Consider the following 18,949-nt stretch of genomic DNA (forward strand, 5'->3'; position numbering starts at 1 on the left):
CCTGACCAGGTTACACCTCTTGGCTATCTGAAAGGAGAAAGGGACAAGAGTAAGACTGGATGTGGGAGAGAGTGGGTGGGTGGAGAATTAAGAGGTGCATACTTATACTATCCACAGCTTGTAAGTCAGAAGGCAATGTGGAATGGACAGGGAATAGGATGTGAGGTGGGATTAAGGATACCATCAGCCATGATCATTGCAGTACTGGCCAGCACCATCATTTCCATGAGGGTAGTGATGTGCAGACACTCCCGCCCCCTTCTGGCTAGTACCTGGGGCCTCTAGTTGTGCACCACATTGTCCTGTAAGGGAGAGAGAAGTGTGCCAGTAAGTGTGGTGCAATGTGATTTGGGTGATTTGTCTGTCATGGTTGAATAGCTTGCTCAAGCTTCGAGATGTGGGCGTGTGTCTTGCAGTATTGCTAAGTGTGCGAGGGCGATGTGGAGCATATGAATGGTAGATATGAGTCCTGATTGATAGTTTGTTGGTAGGTGAATGATGAGAGTGTGGTTATTTTAGAAGTGGCTGGGGGTACTGAACCAATGGGTAGTATATGGCATTTGAAGATACATTCACTGACGTTTACCTCTCATGTGAGGTTATTGAACTTTTTGTGTTACTGCATCCAGATCCTCGAGGCTTGGCTCCTGGCATTGATCTCCATGGCTATTTGCTCCCACTGCCTTTGCTTCCATAGCCTTTGACCTTTTGTCTGAAGGGTCTCCTCCTCTGCTTTCTGCTACAAGACATCTCTCCGGTACAAGCCAGTTCGGGACCAGTAACCTCTTGTTTAAAGTAGACAAAGTTTGAGATTTAAGACACTTGCTAAGAGAACAAAGCCGCACAATTCCTTGGGTTTTGAATAGACAAAAATAAACTTTACTATACAAGGTCAGAAAGATAAAACAGTTTACAACATCTATCGTATGCCCTAACATTGGGTTAAAATGAGGTACATCTGAATTAACCGGAAAATGGTGGTCGAACACACCACATTGCACAATAAATGGCAGATGCAACCAGGACAGATTCCACGGATTTCTCAAAAACTCAACCTGATATCAGCAAACACTGAGTCAGCCAATGTTGTTGGAACTCTGTCTCACGAGGGATTCCAGTCTTCACCTTCGAAAATCTCGCCTTGTAATTCTCTCCAAAGGTTGCTCCAATTCAAACGGCCTCAAAAACCGCCTACCTTCCAGGGATTCATTCTCGTCTCCTAAGACTCTGTTTCCCTGGATTCCTGAGTCTGCATTCCAGCACCAACTCACAAGTACAACTTCAGCTCTTTGGCCACTCGGAGCAGAACACTACTGCTTCGAAGGGTTACCTTCGCCCCAGTGGCCCACAGCATGGAGTCACTAAACTTCTGTGGTCTCCTTAGATCTTCAGGGCTTCCCCCAAGCCCCCATTACTTAAAGTCTGCCAATTGCAGCCGTTTTTCTGCTTGGAGCCTCTTTCTCTGCTCGTCTCTCTTCTTAACTGAGACCTCCCCCTGTCCCCTGTCTGGAACTCTTCTCCAATAATGGTGCCCTGCTTCTTAATCATATGATCAGGATCAAGCGACAGTTTCTATTGACACAGGCAGACTGGGCCTGTTCTCAGCCCGAAGAACTACAAAACCCCCGATTGCACGCGCTCTGCCCTCTCCTGGTCCGCGCGTGCTCTGCCCTCTCCTGGTCCGCGGATGCGCAGAAATTCCCGACCTGCTGAGACTTGGACTTCCCAACACCTCACCCACCGATAAGGTAAGTTTAGGTCCTGTAACATGCTTTCTCCGCCAAGTCCTCTCCCCAACCCGTCCCCATTTTTGGGGATTGTCCAATTTAGTCTCCACTTGTCCAGACTATGGGTGGAACTTAATGGAGCCCGCTAGAGTGGGCGACCTGGGAGAATCGCACAGGAGGCCACCCGTCCAATTCACGATGGTGGGATAAGTGTCCCACATTTAATGAAGGGCAGGAAGGCCCCGACATCCGAAACCCGTCTGCTGGCAGCAGGAAGGCAATTAGGCTCATTAATGAGCCACTTGAGAGCAATTATCTGTGAGCCTACCAGGATTTAATGATGGTTCAGGGATTTAGTTCAATTTGCGTGGGATCCGCTGTGCCCACAGAAACCCATCCAGTAAACCCTAGCAACCTATTGGAGAGGGGGTGGGGGGTGGGGTGGAGGGCCCCTTGTCCACTCAGTGCCCAAACGAGGGACGCAGCAGTGGTAAGAGGAGGAACCACTGTAAGTCACTCCTCCCTTCCCTTGCATCAAGCTGCCTTCCTCCCAGTTGGCCAGCGAACCCACTCTGCAACCCCCATCCCATCCCATCCCACTTACCTGCCTCCAGAAATCCAGTAACAATTCCTGGTGATGGCCTCACTGTATAATCGGCAGCAACCATTGGTGCTGCCAGTAATGGAGAGCTGCCGGCCTCCTGGCAGGCTGGAAACTCGCGGGTGTGGGATTTCTGCCCGACTTGGGGCCTGAATTCTGTGGGAGGCTCAGCAGTATCCAGGTAAATGCCTGGTTATATTGAAATAGCTTTGGGCCTTCCTTGGAAAGGCAACACAGGCTCTCCAGCTGGCGGGCAGGGCCCAGTCACTGCAATTAAATTCCACTCGATGAGTGAGGACAAGGGCGCTTCCATCACAGACTCTGCTGACATTGAGTATGGCAACACAAGATGAATGATTATGTGGGTGAGGTACCAGAAGGCCACCAGCCATTGTGGAACTGCTGTCCTGCATAATTGCTTTCATGTGAGAAGGAGAGAACGAAACACAAAACTGGAAGGAGAAATGTTTATTTGGCATCTGGGCTGGTTAAAGAACTTACATATCAAAATCGAATATTCAGGCAGGTGATGAACCTTTTGGCAGAACACAAATATTGTATTTGCTATGGCTATCTGATATATCTTCATAGTGGCTTTGCCTCACATTCAAAATAATGAAGTGTTTTGATGGAATAAATCATTCTGTGGTTCTACTTCGGTAAACTGCTACCATATCGCTGTAGCAAAGCCAGGTAACATTCTTAAAATGCAGATTGTTTAATTTTAGAAGGTCATCCACACAATCTTCTTTGAGTTTTTTTGTGTGGTTATCAGGGTGAGTTGGATTAACCTCAGGAAATGAAGCATTTCTCTATTTCAGGCAGTTGATGTAAGAATCAGGCTCTCCAGGCCAGATATAACTCAGCCAGCTGAAAATGTAAGTTCTCTCTGCTGTGCTGCAACATATACCTTAAGTTCCAGCCCAAAAAAGTTTCCCTGTTTGCACCAGTGTGAAATTTCCCTGTTTTGCCAGTTAAACTTGCGGCTTCTTTGAGTAAGATTGCAAATGTGGTGCTGGTTACTGTTAACTCGTGGACACATTGGATTTGAAGCCCTGTGTGCAGTATGAACTGGGCTGTGACTGCCCAAACTCATCCATATGGAACCTTTCCACCCATCAGAAGGAGCAGAACTTCCTGCCTTCATTCCATGGGCAGATTGGGAATGTTTGGAAAACCTCTCACATTTTGTTTTGTTAGTACTATCATAAATAGTTGTCCTTTTTTTCCCCCCATTAGTTATCCTTCCTAAGTTGTTTAAGATTTTTATCACCCATTTACTTCTGCAAACTCCTTGCTTGCCACTAGCATTACAATCGTCAGGTTTTTCCATTACCCTTTGCAACCTGTGACAGGAAAGGATGTGTTTCTAAAAGATGAGATTGACACTAGACCAGCTGTGAAAGTGCTTTCTTCTACTGGAAAATAAAATCTCATCATTTTATGTGACCCAAAGGGAGTGATTTACTGACAAAATAATTTTCCCTTTTACAGCTATAATACTTCTATATATAATTAGAAAGTTTTTATAAGCCATTAATTCACTCAGCAGAGGAGGAAATCTCTCAGGAGGCAACAGGTTAAACTTTTATATGTAAACTTGTAACCATTAGATCTTGACAAGATCCCCCTTTGCCAAGTGGATTGCTCCAGTTGACAGTCACTATTAGATTATGCAGGCCACAGCTGCTTGATGGTCCGATCAACTGGCAGCTATCAACAATTAAATATTGTCTTTCTGTGCGAGTAAACATCACACTTGATTGGCCAGGAGTGACGTGATGTTATTTGGTTTTATTTATTTGAAAACCTCTTAAAACAAGCTTGGCCCTATTTAGTCTCAATGGCCAATTTACAAAGGTCTCTGGCAGCAACACAAATGACACTGAGAACGCCACAGAAAATGCATTCTTTGTGAGTGCATTTTTAGTTATTTAAAAGATAACGGTGAACAGCTCTATTAAAAGACTGAACTGGAGGCAGAGATTTTACCTCAAAAGGAATAGAATTGCAAAGCTGAGAACCTCGAAAGGGAAATTCAGCATTGACCAGAATTGTTGCAGGGACTGGACTGTATTAGGCAACTTCATTTGCGATCATTTATAACAACACCAAGTTTAATTTTCTTGTTGGAATGTGGATTCTGGCAAATGTTCATTGAACTTTAAATTCACTCCATTAATGCCCACATTGTGATTATATTTGTTGCTGTTGATTAAAATGTTAGAAATATTCAGGTCATCTTGGGCTACCTTCTATCACAAAAATATATAGCAATCAAGCATTTTCTTTTTCAAAATAATTATATGGAAAAATGATGAGTTTGTTTCATATTGGATCATGGCCTTAGTTGCTTGATGTGCCATTATATAATGCATGGCTGAAGGCCTGCAATGTTATACACCATACAGTCTGAAAAATTATAAATACGATGGAAAGCAAGAGATAAAACATACACATTATCTTACTAATGATTAAATAATTGTTGCAATTTATCACACGAGTCAGCAAATGTTATCCTTACTGCATTAACAACTAAAATTACCTACTTGTGAAGTAGGGAAAAAATCCATGTATAGAAGATGAATTCTTTCCCATTCTGGGTGAGATATGTAACATATTTGGATATGATTTTCAATGTTCTCTAGATTTTCTTCTCCGTTCATTGTTTAAATTACATTCCCATTTTGTTTCACAGTCTGGCGAAATACGAAGGATTATCCATCCCACCCTTGTCCCATTTTCTGAGCTATGTTGCTCCCTTGTTTTCCTTGCATCGTGCACCACTTGGCAATTGAAAATTTGTGCAAATGCCTGGCTTCCAATGTTTTGCCAGGAGGGATTTCACCAGCAGCCAAATTGTGATGCTTGGGAAAAAGGGAGGGGAGGGTAGGCAGAGAAGGAGGCAATGGTTTCTGCATAAAGGACCATCCCAAGCACAGCTTTAGTATTTTTATTATTGCCCAATATCATTGATCTTCATCTTGGTGTGTGAGTGGCACAGCTTACAAAAGCTTTTCCAAATAACATTTGTCAGGATATACAACCTGGGCAGGTGATTGAAAAATACAATCTGAGCGACACATTGCAGTCTGTATCTCATGTGAAATTAAGCATATTAATTTTACCATGGATGTGTGACAAAAACTGTCTTGCCCCTTTACCTGAATTCTGTAATGGTTGTATTAGCTGGGAATAAATATGTACAAACACTGTTAACAGTTAGCAGCAGACACACAAAATCAAACTCTTTCTGGGTTAAAAAAATTCCAGTTTGGTTTTAATGTGGAATACATCAGTTTGACTAGATCAAAAATGGTAGGACAAAAACTGATGTGTTTCAAATATTTAAACAGATGGAAGCCCAGAGGACAAAATTTAATTTAGTTCAAACGTAGGGTGAAGAATGGGGTCCTGGTTGTTTGTTGAGATTTGTTCCCCTAATCACTTCACTTCAATAGAATGCCTAAAGCTCCTCTTTGATATTAATTATCTGAATTTTTATGTGCATTACAGAGTTTATTACAAGATTTATAAATCTGCACAATGTTAAATATGAATACTTTAGTTTGATTTTGATGCACTACAAAAAAATGACAAACTGATTCTAATGAATATATTTTATTTCCACCTATGTTTAGATGAACCCAGTGATTTATGGCATAAAAGCACAGTAAAACTGTACTGGCCTCAGTGCATGGTGGATTTATATCCGAACTAATAATTGAAGTCATGGCTTGTTAATATAGTGGCACAAAACCACTGGCATCAAACACTGTTTTAGTCTAATTTCATATGGCAAATACGAGCAGAAGTCTAGGGTTAATAGTTTCATGTTCAATCATAGCTTGTAAGATTCAAGGTGAAAAGTTGAGAATACGGTAGTGAATCTGCGCTTTGCTTCAGCATCTGGAATTGTAATGTAGCAACAGCTGAGCTGTTCATAAGATTGTAATCCAAATACTGCATAATAAGCAGACAATTTGTTAGAAGCACAAAAGATGCACTACACCAGATAATGCATGTCCCTGAATTTAATCATTCTTGTAGAATAAAGAAGGAAGTTGTGTTGTGGATTGTGAGATGAGAGTAAAATTCAATGACTGTGATATCAATTAAAGCTGGACAGGCCCAAACAATTAATTTTTTTGTGCTAATCGTATTTGCCAAACTGGTGCTAGAAAAAAAAGATTGATGATTAGCTGTGTGCTAGTACACTGCTGCCTGTCAATCACAATTTAACTTGTACAACATGTGGTGAAGCTAAAGCCAAGCACTTGTTATACAATCAAGATTTCTTTTGTAATTTGTGCTGGCAGGAAAAGGTACTGAAGAAACCTCAGCTTTTAATGAAAATCTGAAGTGCAATTTGCAAATTGCAAAAATCCCAATGTTATTTGAAAGCCTTTATGGAATATATAAGGGGCTTTTATTTAGTGGTTGCTTATTTTTAGATAGTGATCTCAATGTTTAATAATGATTGTAACAGAAGCCATGTCACAGCTATATTATAATTTCACCGTATTGATGTGGGCATGCCAATAAAGCATTTCAGTTTTGATTACATGATTGCAGCTTAATTTACCATGCATTCTAGATTAAGTGAAAGCCTTAGTTATATAACAATAAAATAACATTTTTTTAAGGTTTTAACATGCAATACATTACTACCCCTCTCAAACTCCCAGTGGTTTTGTAGGATTTCCTGTTTGATGTGAAGCTGAATAACTGGAAGAGATTACAAAGCAATAGGTATAATCAAGGGATTAACATAATGTTGTAAATTATAAAAGTGGTTTTATAATCACCTTCTAAACTCTATTCTTAGATTGCAGCCTTGAAATTTAACTCAGGAATTACTTAGTGTTGAAAATGTAGGTGTACAGTTTCCATTTCCGATAAATGCTTTATTGAGTTTTGCGTCTGTTTTAATTTGGAAATGAATTAGCTCTTGGTGCTGATAGCAAGTCAATGTACTCCATGTTGCTGAAGCACGATGATGTTAATACAAAGAGATGAATAATTGTTCAATCATTATTGTAAATTCTCTAATCTACAGAGTTAGCTGAGGCTCAGTTAGTTGCACTCCTATCTCTGATTGAAATATCACTCCAGGCTAAAGACACTATCTTAGCCTTAATTAACACCACTAAAACAGATCGCCTGATCATCATCGCATTGCTGTTTGTGGGAGGTTGTTGTACGCTAATTGGCACCCACTCTTTCTAAGTTACAACAGTGACAACATTTCAAAAGTACTTCCCTATAAAGTGCATTGGGACTTCCTGAAGCTGTGAAAGGTGTTATATAAATGAATATGTCTTTTCACAATAGACTGCTGGGAAATTGTATGCCTGGTGTGATTGATCAAAATGTATGCAATTAAAAGCTTTGTAAATGCCTGGCACACGCACAGGGCATGAAAAAGTGTTCAAGGAGAGTCAAAGAAAACCAACTAAAAACTACACACTTGAAATTCACTTTGCAACAAAAATTCGCATTCAGTAAAATGCAACCAAAAAGATCTTGTTTTTTTGGAGATGTTGGGCTGGATTTTCACAGAGTTGTGGAGATGCCGTAGACCTTTAAAAATGGCAGAGGGGACCCAATTCTCAAATTCCCACCCCAATTCCCACCCCGCGCCCCCAATTTTCACTAGCATGGGAGAAGGGTGTGGGTAGCGAGCCTGCACTCTGTATTCACGGCCTGGCCTGTTCCATTGCAGGGGTAGGCACCTCCTACGCCCCCCCACAAATTTTCATGTGGTTAGGCCAGCTCCTCAAGGACTCGTGGTGCACAGCCCCCAAGAGGTGTCATGAAGCATAGCTTGGATGAGGGAACCTTTTGAAAGATAACTTCAAATGGTCTTACCCATGCCCCCCCCATACCAACTCATGACTCCCTACCCACTCTCAATGACCCTTCATTGTACATGTTTCTCTGAGAGCCCAGACTTCCATTAATTAGTTGAAACAGCTGCACACAAGGGAAAACATTGCTTGATTGACAGCTTTTTTCCTTACATCTATTTTGTCAATGGCTCAATGTTTATTTACATAAGATAAAACGGTATCAAGTGCTTAGAGTTTCTGCTATTGATAATTTAAAGGTCTGGTTGATTGAAACTTTTATAACAGCGGTTTTTTTTAAGAAAGTTATGAATAGCTATTGTTAAAACTTTTCCACACATGTCAATGTTACAATAGGATTCATTAGTTCTGTACAGAGTGTATACTAGGTGAATGAGCATGGAAGTGCTATGGGTTGTTTTGGAGGGTATGAGGGGCCATTGGAAGTCGGTGGGGGCAAGGGTTGGCATGAGTTGGCATGGATGGGGCTTGGGGAGTGTGTGGATGTTGAGGGGGCATGAGGAGTGAGGTCTAGAGAGCCTAATATTGAACAAAACAACGGGGACAAAGTTCCAAAGAACCCAGGCGGGGCTTGTTAACCAGCCCACCTTGGCACTTGGCAGCCCCTGTAGCCACATCTAATTTGCATCTGGGTACAGCGGGCCTACTCCAGCACATAACCGCCTCCGACACCCCCAGAACAAAAATTGCATCTTTTTGACACACCTTTTCCCCGAGGCGGGTGCACCAAACCAGGAAATTTTCCGACTCCCACTTTGCATCTCTAACCTGAAACTCCAGCTGTTTGTTCTCCGGCTCCTGATCCTTTCTTCTGAGATTTTACGAGCTCTGTCATCCTAAACTTTACTCCAGTCCATCCCTTCTCCTGTCCTATCATGTTCAGTTACTAATTGTCACGTGGAGAAACTGCAAGTTGAGCACTACTCCATTAACAGGCTTGGGTATTTTATCTCAGGTATCCCTCATGAACTTTTGGGAGTTCGAGTTCTCCTTCATAATCGTCAAGTGCCTGTGTCTGCGCTGGATATTTCAACACCTGGGCGTATGCAATTCTGTGTCCTCTCAGTGACAGTTTTTATGGCATTGGTGTCATACCCCAGCCCAAGATTAATCATTTGTTCCCTTCTTACTAGTCTGACCACTATCACTCAATTGCTCATGCTTACTCCTTGCCCAGTGAATAGGATTCAGGGCTTGATGGTACCTCATAATTATATTGCACAGGAGAAACCTAAAAATTGCTGTCGCCACAGAAAAGCACAAACTTTGCCCAGCTCTGAGCTTTGACAGCACATGGCAGCAATAGTTCGGCTAGGATCTCATCATTCAGTAAGATACTCACAGATTGTTATTAAAGACTAACTAACCAAACAGTACAAATAAAATCAATCAAACCCTGCATAAATCACATTTTGAAACTTGCTTTAACTGTCTTGATAGTTCCACATCCACCCTACCATATATATTTCTAAAAATAAAGTTGCAGGAAGAAAGACTGTTTTGTTTGTTGGAAAACACTGTGAGAGTCAGCTGCTTCATAATATTGCATGCATATTTTTCCAAATCCATTGGGCTTTACAGTTATAGGAAAGAAGCCTTCCTGCTTTCTTATATAGGTATATGCCAAGATCGTTCTTGAATAGGGGAATGATTCTATATAAGTTTTGAATGTGAGAATATGCCTATAGAATTCATATATGTGGAAATAATCCTACATAGTTCTTGAATACGGGAAAATGCCTATATGGTTTGTCTTTACGGGAACAAAGCTTTGCTGTTCTTGAATACAGGAATAAACCTACGTGGTTTTACGTATGTGGGAATAAACCTATTTAGTTCTAATGTAGGATAAAGATTAGATATAAGAGGCTGTTGCAAGAAGTTATTATTGTAGCACAAGTTGTATTGACAGCAATTTGATTCATTTCACCTTCAGATTCTCATTTTCCTCAGAATCAACACGCTTAATTGTTTTTAGTGCTTTGAGAATTGCGCCAGTTTTTTTTTTAACTGAATATCTTCAAAAACTTTGATATGTTTTCACTGCTCCGTGTGGGACCTTAGACCTGACTTAATAATCTAATGGTTGCCTTCAGAAGTGTTCATACATTGAAAAGCGATGCCATTCAGCCACTTTTAGGCTGTCAAATTAATAATGGAATGCTCCAGCCTTCCTCGTACTCTCCAAGTTAAGCTCTGATGGTATCTTGCAATTAGCAGTAAATAGGTACGGAAATATAAGCAATTTTATTTATTTATATTGATCCTACATTATGTTAGATAAGGTTTGCTGGACTGCATGGTAATCTCCTATTGCAAAGAAAGGTGCTACAATATCAGGAGCAAAATGCTGTACACCGTTAGTTAACCCACTACTCTGGTCACTGTCACCCTTTCACCTACATCATATTTGCTCCACAACACACTATCTCCTTGCTAGAAACTGTTAAAACAAAACTACAAATGGTAAGCAATTATCGGAAAGTGATGTTGGGAGGGCTGGTTGGTATATAGAGGCACTGGAAGAGATTCCAAAGAGATTTACTAGGATGATACCAGAAATGAGAGGTTATACCTGTCAGGAAAGATTTAACAGGTTGGGGCTCTTTTCTCTAGAAAAGAGAAGACTGAGGGGTGACCCATTAGAAGTCTTTAAGATTTTCAAAGTGTTTGATGGGTAGCTGTATAGAAAATGTTTCCACTTGCAGGGGAGGACAGAATTAAGATCCATAAATATAAGAGAGTCACTCATTATTCCAATAGGGAATTCAGGAGAAAGATCTTCACCAAAACGTGGTTTGAATGTGGAATTTGCTGTCACAAGTAGTAGTTGATGCGACTTTAGACACATTTAAAGGGAAGTGAGATAAACTTATGAGAGTGAAAGGAATATATTGAAGGGGTTAGATGAAGAAGGGTTGGAGGAGCCCCATATGTTGAACATAAACCTTGGCATGGACCTGTTGAGTGGAATGAGCTGTTTTTGTGCTGTAAATATTATGTAATAATATGTAGGGTGAGATGACATACATTGGCAGGAGTCTAATATGGAGCGAGAACGTGGCACAGGCTTGTTGAGCTGAGTGGTATGTTTCTGTGCTGTAAAATTTTATGTAATTCTATAAAATAAACATTAACATATATCAATCAAACAAATGACCATCTTTGTTTTTGTTGAAATAAATTAAACATGAAAGGTTAGCAGCTACCGCTGACAATAAAGTAGACCAAGTTTTAATACATCTATCTGACTTTCCTTTGTCTGGTAGTTTCGTGGATGTATTAACCTCTGAAATTGCAAACGGAGGAATTGCATATGACGCTGTTATCGCTCATAGTATTTATTTTATTGATTCATAGGATCTGAGAGTCAATGGCAAGGCCAACATTTATTGCCCATCCCTAATTGCCCTAGAGAAGGTGAGCTGCCTTCTTGAACTGCTGCAGCCCCGATGGTGTAGATACACCCACAGTGCTGTTAGGGAGGGAGTTCCAGGATCTTGATCCAGTGACAGTGAAGGAATGGTGATATAGTTCCAAGTCAGGACAGTGAGTGGCTTGGAGGGGAACTGGCAGGTGGCGGAGAGTATTTCATTACACTCCTGACTTGTGCCTTGTAGGTGACTGACAGGCTTTGGAAAGTCAGGAGGTGAGTTACTCGCTGCAGAATTCCAGCCTCTGACCTGCTCTTGTAGCCGCAGTATTTATATGGCTAGCCCAGTTCAGTTTTTAGTCGATGGTAACCCCCAGAATATTGAAGGTTGATATTGATTTTGACCTCAAAACATTTGAGCACCAAACATGCATGATCCTGCCTTGCCATTGTAACAATGGTGTAACAAGGTTTCCTCATCATTTGAGATCAATGCTTCAAAATCCATCCAAGTTCCATAGGACAGTTATTTAAATTAAGCAAGCGAGCACCCACTGGAGAAAAGTGCTGGCAGGTTTGCCTAAAAGAGTAGGACAAACAGTCTCTTTTGCAGTAATGTTGATTTACTCATAGCAATTTCCCATTTTCCTGCATGCACTCGCAGCACCATTATTATTATTCTAGCATGCACGCATTTGTTGTTCCCCAAGGATTAGTAATATTCCCAATAAAAGTGAATTAATATTTTTGACCCAGTGCCTGTTGCTCTCCCAGAAGCCTGTCACAGCAAGACTCTAGTCTGCTGTCAATCCCAGTAGAGGAAGGGGAACCTGCACTCACACATAAAATTACCCTAGGAACAAACATACAACTGAGGTTGTGGGGGAGTCTCTCTGAGACTGGCTGAAGTCCTACTTCACTGGACATGGCCCTTAGTCAGTGTGCCTCAGCCATCAAATCTGTGATCATGGAAAATATTCATTCGGTAAAGCAATGGCTCGTCTTACTCAAACGTCCCAGGACTGGAAAATTTCCACTTAAAAATATAAGGTACTTAGCTTGCCTTAACTGAGATTGGAGCATTCACATGGAGTGTGAATTATAATAAAGAACAGTAACACAGAAAAATGCTAAATGGTTTGAATATGACCGTTTCAATGCCAGTAGTCTTTAGGCATTTAGCTTGGTTGTCATAAAAACTCACCACTCAGATAATTGACAGAGTAGGAGCTATTTGTGTGACTGTATCTGTCATTCACTGCTGTGTTCAGTAACCTTTCTGTGACCTTTATTGCTAGTTTGCATTGCTCCTGGTGACTTCTATTCTGGATTCTGTGCTTTGGGAGGTCACAAAGACTTTTATTTCATATGGAAAGTATGTAAATTTCCCTTTTGTTGGAACGTACTATGATGCAAGTGCTTTATAAAAATTAGTGACAGTTCTGACAAAAACCTCTTTTTTTAACAGCTTCATATTGCATTTGAAAAATCTCTAATGGCAAGTACCAGTTTGCCTAATATCATTGCAGAGTGAGAATAGCTGGAAGAATAAACTCTTCTCATCAGTGATAAATTATGTGCTGACCCCCAGAACATCTCTCCTCAGAAAGCTTGAGGAATCGTCACCTCATTCAGTCTGCTTGACGGAGCTTATTTTTAAAATCTTTTCACTGATGTCAGCCGGGGATGAATTGGCCAGGAGAAGCATGTTTATAGACTGTGTGAAGAACTTTGTCTTTGTGTGGGAATGTTGGTGACACTGTTATGGTTTGCTTGAATGAACTGTGATGACGCAGCTAATAAGGCATCCTGCTGGGTGTCATGGCAGGCAGTTTTCAGACCTCCCACCTAAACTCATTCAACTCCAGCCACTGTGGATAATTTTCTATTCCCAATTCTTCCTCCACAAAAAGCAAAGTCAACTTTCACAGGGAATGTGAGATAAGTACTTTAGGAAATAATCTTGTAAACAAAATGTTACCTTCTGACCTGCAGCTGATACCTTGACTTAGAACAATTGAATGATACAGGCTATCGTATTAGGCATGGCAATTAACTGAAAAGGGAACTGATCCTCCTCACAGAATGGCTACGAAATGCTATAGCAAATCAGGGGACTGCTGGCCTCTTTGTCGTTTTATCACTGCAATGTCTGACATGGCTATTTTTGTGCTTTTTGTTCTGTTTTTGACTTCTCAAAAGCTTATGGTATATGGGAGTATTGAATTAGAAGAAAAACATAAGGCTCTAAGCTCTCCCATTATCCCAGTAGTATTCCCTGACGTTTGTAAGCCAACTCTGGAAGAATTATTTCAAAATGATGTGGAGATTTTTTTTTTAGGAAGGCCAGGTCTGAACATTAAACTAGTTTATCTATTGAACCAGAAAAGGTCTTCTAAACTTATTATCTTTTTGTAACTTTTTATTTGAAGTTAAGTCTCAAACAGCCATGACTCCTGATGCCAATGGGACCGGAAGATTGAGCCCATAGTTTTTTTTTTCTTTATTTATAGGTAACAATTAAAGAGAGGGGTGTATCAATAATATGGAATAAAGCACTTTTTCAATTAATGTACTTAGCATCAAATTCTTCCAAATGTGTCTGAGTCAGATGCCAAGTAAAACCACGTTGAAGACAAATTCTTGTTTTATGTATTTTTTTTTAATTTGTGCAATTACATTTTAATTGATATAATACGTGAAAGAGAAAACGAGCAGAAATGCCAGAAGTTCAACCTCAGACGATATACAGAGGACTAGCAATAGTGTAACAATAATAAGCTTAATAAGCTTACAACAGTCAGCGGCAGTGGACAATAATGTCAAACTATCATATAAACTAAGAACAAGAGGCGTCATATTGAGAGTTGGTGACTATAATCGCGCCAAGGATGGTGCTTTTACACTGGCACATGTTTGGTATGGATTCCAGGAGATATTTTATCATTGTGGCAGGATGGAGCATAGACCCAGTTTTCTGTGAGTTTAATGTTTTGCTGCTGGGATAAAGAAACTGGATTTAGCGCTTTAACTGTGAGGTTTGACAGCAGACCGATTCTGGCCTCTCGAATCCAAACTAAAACAATAATGATATAAAAGTCAATTTGGGCCCACTATTACTGGGACCAGTACAGATATCTTGAACCTTACAGTGGGAAAAGGCTCTGTCATAACTTTCAGGGTAACCGAAAAAAATGAGCATTTGGGGCAGACAATTGGAGACCACACCTCTTAGAGACTAAAAATTAGCACATGAAGGCAGAAAAATGGAACCGACAAGCTGAATTTTCACTCCTGGGTCAGAAGCACGGAGTCAGGGTGTTTCCCACGTCCGCAAAGCCGACCCAGGAGAAAGTGCCATGAAACTTTGGATTTTTGTTCCGCGGTTGGGGTGGGTGGTGGGAGTTTGCTGTGTGCGGGGTTTCTGGGAGACATTGCGGGCGACCCTGGGAAACAGTGTGAAGGCTGTCAGCTGCAGATGTAGGCTGGGTAGATGGCCTGCCTCAGTGCACCGGCATTTCATGCAAGAAATAAAACAGCATCCCAGCTCTCACCCCTCACACCCTCTTACCACCCACACACTCCCTTTGCCCCATCCTTGTTAACTACTACCCCCCCCCCCCCCCCAATAGCCCCTCATACCCTTTTTGCCCCTTTACCCACCACCCTTTGGCCTTATACTTCCCATGTCAACTAACGCAGTATCCATCGTGGGCAAACCTCACGACCCATGTTGAGAGGAAATAAATAAAATTCTGAGGCCTGGATTTTCATCCTTGAGGTGAGTAGCAGAAATTGGGAAGATTCATGGCCTCACACGCCCGCCTCATTAGAAAGTGGCGCCGGAGATGTGATCTTCATTGCCAGGGTGCGGGCTGCAGTCAGGCCAGTGACCCAGGAAAGAGTTCGGAGATAGATACAGGGGATGCTGGGTGCCGAGGCGGGATGTTTAAAAGGCCCAGCTCAATGCTAGGGGACTTCATTCCAGTTGTAATGAAAAAACCCAAGGCCCTCTAGCTCTCATTCTTCATGCCCCCTCAACCCCCAAACACTCCCCATGCCCCATCCATGCCACCTCATGCACCTCTACCCACCTCCATAGCATCTCATGCCCTCCCATGCCAAGCTATGGCACTTTACCCACCAGACCTCATTATGCATTCTTGCTGAGAGCCCAGAAAACCATTAGACATTTGAAACAGCTGAGCCCAAGGGAAAACATTGCTTGATTGATAGCTCTGGCACTCTGATCTCTTCTGTCAATTGCACAGTGTTTATTTACATAAGATTAAGAGGTTTCAAGTGCTTTCAGTGTCTGCTATTAATACTTTAAAAGGTCTGGATGATTGACACTTTTATTGGGTTGTAGTAAACTGAGTTTTATTTTAAGAAAGTGGAAAGTAATGAATGAATGAATTACTTTTTTAACATCCCACTGTCACAATAGCATTTATTGGTTCTATGTTATACAGTGTATAGCGGGTGAATAGGCATGGGGGGGGCAGGAGGGGTCATGGTGGTTGGTGGAGGGACATAGCTTGGCATGCGTGATGAGGGTGAAGCACCATAGCTTGGCGTAGGGAGCCTGTGTGGGCATGGGCAGTGGGTGAGGACATAGCCAGGCATGGGGAGGCCTGAGCGGTCATAGTGGTTGGTGGAGGGACATAGCTTGGCATGCGTGATGGAGGTGAAGCGCCATAGCTTGGCGTAGGGAGCCTGTGTGGCCATGGGCAGTGGGTGAGGGACATAGCCAAGCATGGGGAGGCATAACAAGGACCTTTTGAACTTACCTTTCAAAAGGTTCTCTCATCCATACTATGGTCATGGCATCCATGAAGTTCCATGAGCCATCACTGTTTGAAAAGCCGGCTAGACTGCATGAAAATTGCTGAAGTCTAGGACATGCCTATTCCCGCAATGGAGCTGGCCAGGTCGGGAGTGCAGGGAGTGGGCTCGCAACCATAACCAGCCTGCAACTCTAAAAGGCAATCCTTGAAATTGGAAACCCTGGGAATGAGGCTGGTAATCCTGGAATTGGGACCCACCCACCATTATTAAAGGGCTCCCAAGTCATCCCAACCCGGCAAAAATCCAAGACTAACTACCTATTGTTTTTTTTAAAACACTCATATTCATTAAAAAATCACTACATTTACTTTCCTTCAACTACTTTTTTCCTTATAAAAACATTTTATTCAAGTGCTTAATCCTCTATAAAAACAAACATTTGATTCAAGAGCTTAATCACTTATAAAAACAAGCATTGGAATTTATAGTCCCACTTCAAACAGTCTTTCACCATTTGTAGCTGTCAATCAAATTGTGAAATGGTAGGCACCCCACTGTGATAATAGAAAGTTGTGAATTCAGTAATGCAACACTAATCTAGTAATGATTGCCCTCAGGCTTATGTCAACAGAGTCAAATAGCAAGCAATGATTTTTTGAACACTACACAGTTTTAAAAAAGAATGTTTAAAGGGCAGGAATTTTAAATGACTTGACACCTTGACGGTTGCTTTTGACAGTTTTCTTTGACAGTTCCTTCTAACAGCTCGCTTGACAGTTCCAATGAGTTTGTGCACTTTATACACACAATCATGTCTAATTTTAACAATTCCAAAGGCACCTTACCTCTCCCAAAAGGCATCTTGCCTCTCCCAAAATGCACCTGACCTTCCCAAGGCTGTTCCAGAACCATATCCAAAATGGTACCTTGCCTCTCCAAAAGAGAACCCCACCTTTCCAAAGGACACCACATAGTTTAGACCTGCTCCTACCAGATCTAATCTGCACATGTCATGTTTCCAACTCCTGGCTAACAAAAATCAGGCAGTTTTATATGGGCAGCTGCCTCCGTGATCCATGGGTGTGCAATTTTGAACCACCTCTATTTCTCCCCTCGCAAAAATGGCGGGCACCATGTTCGGAGGCGTGAATTCGGATTTCAGCCTCTGCAGCCGTTTTCGGAGAGGCTTTCCATTGTTGCGAAAATTCAAGTCTACATGTTTGTGGTTCATTGGATTAGGAATCAAATCCATGTTTGTTGGATAATAAAGTGGAGGTATAGCTGCAGGAGCTGGATGAGAGGAGAGGCACCCGATTTGCCACTCCAGGACACTCTTCCCAAAGGACAGGAGTATCGTGTGCCCACTGGGTGCTGCTGAGGAGGACCAGAACTGGGACGTGAAGAGTTTTAATGCTGAAGCAATAAAATGTTGCCTTGTAAAATGTGTTCCTAAACTCCGAGACCATCTGCCAAGTGCTACCAGTGCTACAAGTTTCCTATCTAATCCTATCAGTTTTGCTGAACCCTCAACCCCTTGCCAGTGCTGCTAAATATAAAATACTTACCACCAATTAGTACAGTTCTTTTTATTCCTTTATGGGATGGGGTGGTGCTGGCAATGCCAGCATTCCTTGCCCATCCCTAATTACTCTTGACAAGGTGGTGGTAAGCTACCTTCTTGAACTGCTGCAGGCCATGTGGTCCAGATAGTTCCACAATGCTGTTAGGTAGGGAATTCCAGGATTTCGATCCTGTGGACAACTGTGAAGAAATGACAATGTATTTCCAGGTCAGGATATTGTGCGACTTGGAGGGTAATTTACAGATGATGGCGATCCCATGCACCTTCTGCCCTTTTCCTGCTAGGCAGATGAGGTCATGGGTTTGAGAGGTGCTGTTGAAGAAGCCTTGGCAAGTTACTGCAGTGCATCTTGTGAGTGGTACACACGGCAGTCAGGGTGTGCTGGTGGTGGAGGAAGTGAAGTTTAAGGTGGTGGAAGAGGTGCCTTTCAAGCAGATTGCTTTGTCCTGGATGGGGTCAAGTTTCTTGATCTGGACTCATTCAAGCAAATATTCTGTCACACTCCTGATATGATCTTGTATATAATTTCTCTCAGCTTTAAATATGGTAAGGGAAAGGATAAATGCAGGAGCTGGTCTAGAATAAAGGGCACTCACAAAATAATACATGAAGCTCCAGTATTCAATCACCAAAGCACTTGGGAAAACTGCAGAATGTCATGTAAAAATGTATTTTGACTTATTTGCTCACTGTAAATCAATGGTTCTGATAATACATTTTGCATTACCTGTCAAGACACCATATTGATAGAAAACATTATACCATGCAAATTGCCCTGAGCAATGTCATGGGGATCAGCTAGTTTATAATGTAACTTTTGATATTTAGTATAATTTTATCCATTGTGGTCCAAATTTTAAGGGTAAATTCACCAACCCCATGCTTCTGGCAGAGAGTCACTCGCGACTTGTTTTTGTTCCCTTGGCTTGGCACTGTTCTGTTATTTAAAATGAATAAAACTGAGCTGAAAGTGTATAGAAAATGCGAATAAATTTCTCATCCCTCACT

General features: G+C 41.6%; 1 protein-coding gene across 2 annotated transcripts in view; it reads left to right on the forward strand.

Moving 5' to 3' along the window:
* The window catches only part of inpp5a (inositol polyphosphate-5-phosphatase A), a 571,171-nt gene that overhangs the window by 422,619 nt on the left and 129,603 nt on the right, over positions 1–18,949 (forward strand). The gene's annotated exons all lie outside the window — the stretch shown is intronic.

Source organism: Cetorhinus maximus, chromosome 20 (assembly GCF_964194155.1).
Source record: "Cetorhinus maximus chromosome 20, sCetMax3.hap1.1, whole genome shotgun sequence".
NCBI classification, from domain to species: Eukaryota; Metazoa; Chordata; class Chondrichthyes; order Lamniformes; family Cetorhinidae; genus Cetorhinus; species Cetorhinus maximus.